General features: G+C 37.0%; 1 protein-coding gene across 1 annotated transcript in view; it reads left to right on the forward strand.

Annotated features, from left to right (window-relative positions):
- Positions 1–6,181, forward strand: part of LOC121299468 (sodium- and chloride-dependent GABA transporter 2-like) — a 749,163-nt gene that overhangs the window by 139,595 nt on the left and 603,387 nt on the right. The gene's annotated exons all lie outside the window — the stretch shown is intronic.

Genomic DNA, 6,181 nt, shown 5'->3' on the forward strand with positions numbered 1-6,181 from the left:
CTTTTCACAATGTATCCGAGTATCTTGTTAGCCTTTTTTATAGCTTCCCCACATTGCCTAGATGAAGGCATTTCTGAGTCAACAAAAACTCCTTGGTCTTTTTCATAGATTCCTTCTCCAATTTCAATATCTCCCATATGATATTTATAATGTACATTTTTATTTCCTGCGTGCAGTACCTTACACTTTTCTCTATTAAATGTCATTTGCCATGTGTCTGCCCAGTTCTGAATCTTGTCTAGATCATTTTGAATGACCTTTGCTGCTGCAACAGTGTTTGCCACTCCTCCTACTTTTGTGTCGTCTGCAAATTTAACAAGTTTGCTTACTATACCAGAATCTAAATCATTAATGTAGATTAGGAATAGCAGAGGACCTAATACTGATCCCTGTGGTACACCGCTGGTTACCACACTCCATTCTGAGGTTTTTCCTCTAATCAGTACTTTCTGTTTTCTACATGTTAACCACTCCCTAATCCATGTACATGTGTTTCCTTGAATCCCAACTGCGTTCAGTTTGAGAATTAATCTTTTGTGCAGGACTTTGTCAAAAGCTTTCTGGAAATCTAAATAAACCATGTCATATGCTTTGCAATTATCCATTATCGATGTTGCATCCTCAAAAAAATCAAGCAAGTTAGTTAGGCACGATCTCCCTTTCCTAAAACCATGTTGACTGTCTCCCAGTACCCTGTTACCATATAGGTAATTTTCCATTTTGGATCTTATTATAGTTTCCATAAGTTTGCATATAATAGAAGTCAGGCTTACTGGTCTGTAGTTACCTGGTTCAGTTTTGTTTCCCTTTTTGTGGATCGGTATTACGTTTGCAATTTTCCAGTCTGTCGGTACCACCCCTGTGTCAAGAGACTGCTGCATGATCTTGGTTAGCGGTTTGTAAATTACTTCTTTCATTTCTTTGAGTACTACTGGGAGGATCTCATCCGGCCCAGGGGGTTTGTTTATTTTAAGAGCTCCTAGTCCCTTTAACACTTCTGCCTCAGTTATGCTAAAGTTATTTAAAACTGGATAGGAACTGGATGACATGTGGGGCATGTTGTCAGTATCTTCCTTTGTAAAAACTTGTGAAAAGTAATCATTTAACATATTTGCTATTTTTTTTTCTTCCTCTACGATTTTGCCATTTGTATCTCTTAAACATTTAATCTCCTCTTTGAATGTTCTCTTGCTGTTGTAATATTGGAAAAACATTTTGGAATTGGTTTTAGCTCCCTTAGCAATGTTCATTTCTATTTCTCTCTTGGCCTTTCTAACTTCCTTTTTGACTTGCATTTGCAGTTCTGTGTACTCTTTCTGTGTACTTTCTTTTTGGTCCTTTTTTAATGCTCTGTAAAGTGCCTTTTTTCGCTGAATATTTTTTTTAATTGATCTATTAAACCATTTTGGCAATTTAGTTTTACATTTAGATTTGTCTACTTTAGGGATATAATTGTTTTGCGCCTCTAGTACTACATTTTTGAAGAACAACCATCCTTCTTCTGTGGGTGTTTTCTCTATTTTACTCCAATCTACTTCTGTTAGTCTCTGTTTCATGCCTTCATAGTTTGCTTTTCTAAAATTGTAAACCTTAGCTTTAGTCTTTACTTTTGATGATTTAAAAAACACTTCAAATGAGACCATGTTGTGGTCTGAGTTTGCCAGTGGTTCTCTGACCTCTGTTTTAGTTATTCTATCTTCGTTATTTGAAAAGACTAAATCAAGGCATGCCTCCCCTCTAGTGGGAACAACATTGCCCTCCCCCGTACATCAGTTATTTCCAGTGCCTCTGAAGTTCCATCACATATATAACAGTTAGCCTGTTTGTCTGAACTTACTATTAAATGAACGAAAAACAAATACAAATAGTGAACAGTGTAAAATGTCAGGTTACAGATGATGGAAGATCTTCCTGAGAGAGGCGCAACTGTAGCATCGACACGGGTTCTGATAAGCAGTTGAAATGACATCACATCATGTAGAGAAACTCCTGATGACAGTATACAAGGTAACAACGCACTCTGAGGGTTTACATCTTCTGAAAAGAGTTCACTGCTGCATGACGCTTAAACATTGTGCTACACTGTACAGCATGGCATGTACACGGAGCATTCTCATCATCTGTGCTATAGTTTGTTTTGGTATGTATGTATGTATGTATGTATGTATGTATGTATGCATGCATGTATGTATTATTGCTGTTGTTTGTGTGTTTTTGTTTTTCAAATGTTTTCTTTATTTGTTTTCCAGAATGCAGAGCAGAAGACACGGTGACTCAGCCTCCAGGCAATATGAACGCTGTTGAAGAACAATCAGTTACACTCGACTGTAAATACAGTATTAGCAATTCCTCGACGGATCTATTCTGGTACATACAGCACCCGAATGATTCCCCGAGGTATGTGCTGAGAAGAGATACTTGTGGACCAGGAGAGAACGTTGATGAATTCAAAAACAGATTTGATGCATTTCTCAACAAAACTTCAAAAACCGTCCCTTTAACAATACAGCAGACAAAGCTGTCTGACTCTGCCGTGTATTACTGTGCGCTGAGGCCCACAGTGACAGTGTGATATTGAAGACAATGTGACAAGAACACAGCACCTCGAGAATACACGAGACACTTTACATCAAAGGAATATGTAAAACTGTTTTATATAGAAACGTTTTTTTTTTTTGTTGTTTGTTTTTTTAACTTGGTGGTGGAGTGTTCTTTCCTTTTATTATCCTTATTATCATAAAGACCACATTTCACAATAATATATTTATAACAGTTTCTAGAAAATATACTATATCAGTAAAATTCACTCCTGTCTGTTAGATGATCTTCATTGTGGGTTACACACAGAAACACTTTTATATCAGAAGGAAACATTTAAAAAAATAAACAAACCTTTTTTTTTTTTTTAAACTTGTTAGTGGTGAGTTCTTTCTTTTTAATATTTTATTATCATAAAGACCACATTTCACAGTAATATATTTCAATCAGTATTTAAATAAATACAATTCAACAATTAAACATGATCGATGTTCTTCTCAAACTATCAAAAAGACTATTTCAATTATGTGATGATCAATTTGTTTTGCCTCTCCGTCATTCCGTTATCCTTGACTCGTTAACACATTGATCGGTGTTTCTTCTACAATACTGCTGTGAAATACGTCACCTGTGATCATGAACATATAACAGTGTTTAGAGGGAGTGCGGGTGTGTAACCGTGTTGTGTGTGTCACAAAGGAATGATACGTCAGTCTCTATGAAGATGACAAAGCGGGTGTGCACGAGAGCTTCATATGTTACCATGACACGAATATTCAGTTCAGTCTGTTAAAGAAGAGAAGCCGCGACTGCAGAAGAACAACATGGAACAAAGACTGCGCTGGCTTGTGCATATTATTACACTGCTGTGCTGTTTAATAGGTACCCATCGTATTCACGATCAATTCAATTCACTCACCGGTGTGCTTATTTTTTAAATGTAGCCTATACTTGAACACACTGTTTATAATGACACTAATAACCGCGCTTTGTTCTTTCTGTCTTCTTTCTTTTCTTTCTCTCTTACTTTCTTTAGAAAATACACAGGAGCAGTCTGTCAATCAAACTGCTTCCTCCGTCACAGTAAAAGAAGAGGACAATGCGACTTTACCCTGTTATTACAAGGACGTTACAGCAAACGCTTTCGTGTTCTATTAAATTCAAACAGGCAGCACAACTCCACCCCCAGTATATAGTGATCTTGTTGGTGACAGCGACTTTCCTTCAAAGTTGCAAAAGGGTCTTTCTGCTTCTCACGACAAGACAGGAAAAACATTTCATCTCAGCATCAGTTCAGTGGATCTTTCAGACTCTTCAGTTTATTTCTGTGCACTGCAGCCCACAGCAAGGGAATCTGCACCAAGCGCCATACAATAACCGCACAGCAAATCTTTCACACCAAATTCATCCCCCCAAAAAGAAAGGTTAAACCTTTCTAAAAATCACAAAAAACAAAGTGAAATCACACCACCAGTGCACCAACTGTCCCCCCTATCCTGTGCAGGGGTGGTATTTCTTGCGACAGGCTGAGTGCATGCTAGGCTGAGTGCAGTATCTCTGCGTTTCCATGTGCGTGGGAACGCACTGCAAACCAGCCCAGCAGTTTCACAAAGCTCGAATACAGGAGTAACATGTTTTTAAAAACTTTTTTTAAAAATCTTGATGTTCGTAAAATTGTAGGTTGTCGTTTAAAAGATGCTTCACAACAGTCAAGAACAGAATCACTTGGATCCTTTAAAACTCAGCTTGGCAAAGTTATGAGATCAGTCAGCAAAGAAAGAACTGGACGAGCTTAGATTGACCGAACGGCCTGCTCTTGTTTGTATAATTTCTAATGCTCTTACATTCTTACATTCTTCTCCACAGATCACTTTCAACAGCTTGATACAGGATATTCTTTTTACCTACCTTACAGAGTTGTTATTTAATTGATGTGACCTTCATTCACTCGATTACACTGCTCAAGAAAGATAGTACATTTTCAAAACTGTGATATAAAAAGAAAAGAAAAATATCAGTATTTTCCCAAGTAGTATTGAGTTTTAGCTCTGAAACAGTAACTGATCTTTTTGTTTTACATTGTAGAAACGGAGATGTAAGAACATTCCATTTCTATCTCTAGGCAGGCAGTGATGTGTATGGTAAAAGCAAGCATGCTCTTTCTTCTAGATTAATGGAGGAGGCTCTGCAGCCCATTAGCCTCTATGTTCTCAGAACAAAAAACCTTGTTCATATCACCTTTCTGAAACAAACTGACTTAAATTCATGAAAGAGAAAAAAATAAAAAGTTAGACCACTACTTTTTAACTTTCTGTGAAATTCTGTGAATGCATTAAACTAAGTATTGTGATTTCCACATCAGTTAGCAGCTTCATCAAGTAAATAACCAGGGAGACCCAACTCTAACACTTGCAGTAGCTGTTACTTCACAAGTTATGTAACCTACTAAAGGAGGCTGGGAGCTTTCTAGCACTACACCCAAACCAGCGGAGCCCGATCCTCACTGTTTAAACAGTCACTCCAGAGACAACTATATTGAAGAACACCAACAGCTAGCTTTAAGGGTAAAAGGACAGTTTACAATTCTGTGTGTTTGTTTTGTATTGCAGCCCTTCTGGACAGGTATACAAGCCTTTACAGTTAAAAGTGGATTTTGATGTTGTTGATTTAAACACACATTGGAGCCTTTAACTCTCTAGGTGAAATATGTTTAAAAATGTGTATTAGAACTATTGTTGTTTCACTAGCAGGAGGCTGAAAAAGAGAGAAGGGGGAACAAATGTCTAGGGGCATATTATCATTTTAATCTTTAAATAAGTTCTGTGTTTTCAGTGTTTCATTGTAATTGCACAAATGTGTTTCATACTGTATTATTGCACATGTTGGGATATTTACAGAACCTACCGGATGAGCTGTACTTTATACATGACCTTTTGGTTTATATTGAACACTTAAGAGCCTTGTTTTGCAGCATCACTTCTTGTGTTGTAAATGTGAGTCATTAACTAGTTCCGTAAGATTTCACCTGAAAGAAGTTTAATGTAATGAGTTTGCTGTCACAAGAGAATCTCAGTACTGTTCCAGATGTCATCATGTTTTTTGTAAACTGCACACTTGGGGTAATATATAATATGTCACATACAATTGTAGGATTGAGACATAGCAAAAAAAAAAAAAAAACTATATGAACATAATTTAGATATTTTATTTAACATCATATAATCAAAGAAACTACAAAATGATTTCAAGATCTTTCATCTTTTCAAGATGAAGTCTACCGGAAGCCTAATAGTAGTGCAGTATTTCATCTTAGATTTCCAATGTCACAGTTTTCAATTTATGTCATATTTTTGTTACATATATGGAAAACTACAAGGTAGTATGTAAATATTACAACATGCATCAGTTATTATATGTTGCATTGGTACAAATTCTGGAGACTATACCACCAAACAAATTCAATCCATATTGTTTTCCTTTGACCATACCCAACACATTGAGAGAGCGATGCGTGTTTCGTAGCACTGCTGGTCTTCCGTTGATTCCTCACCCCTCTCTGTTGTTTTGTGAGGGGTCTCGTGGGGCTCAGGTTACAGCCATGTGCCCTTTGGCAGTCTGAGGGGCCCAGCTTGACATGATGGTG

This window comes from Polyodon spathula, chromosome 25, assembly GCF_017654505.1.
Source record: "Polyodon spathula isolate WHYD16114869_AA chromosome 25, ASM1765450v1, whole genome shotgun sequence".
Classification (NCBI taxonomy): Eukaryota; Metazoa; Chordata; class Actinopteri; order Acipenseriformes; family Polyodontidae; genus Polyodon; species Polyodon spathula.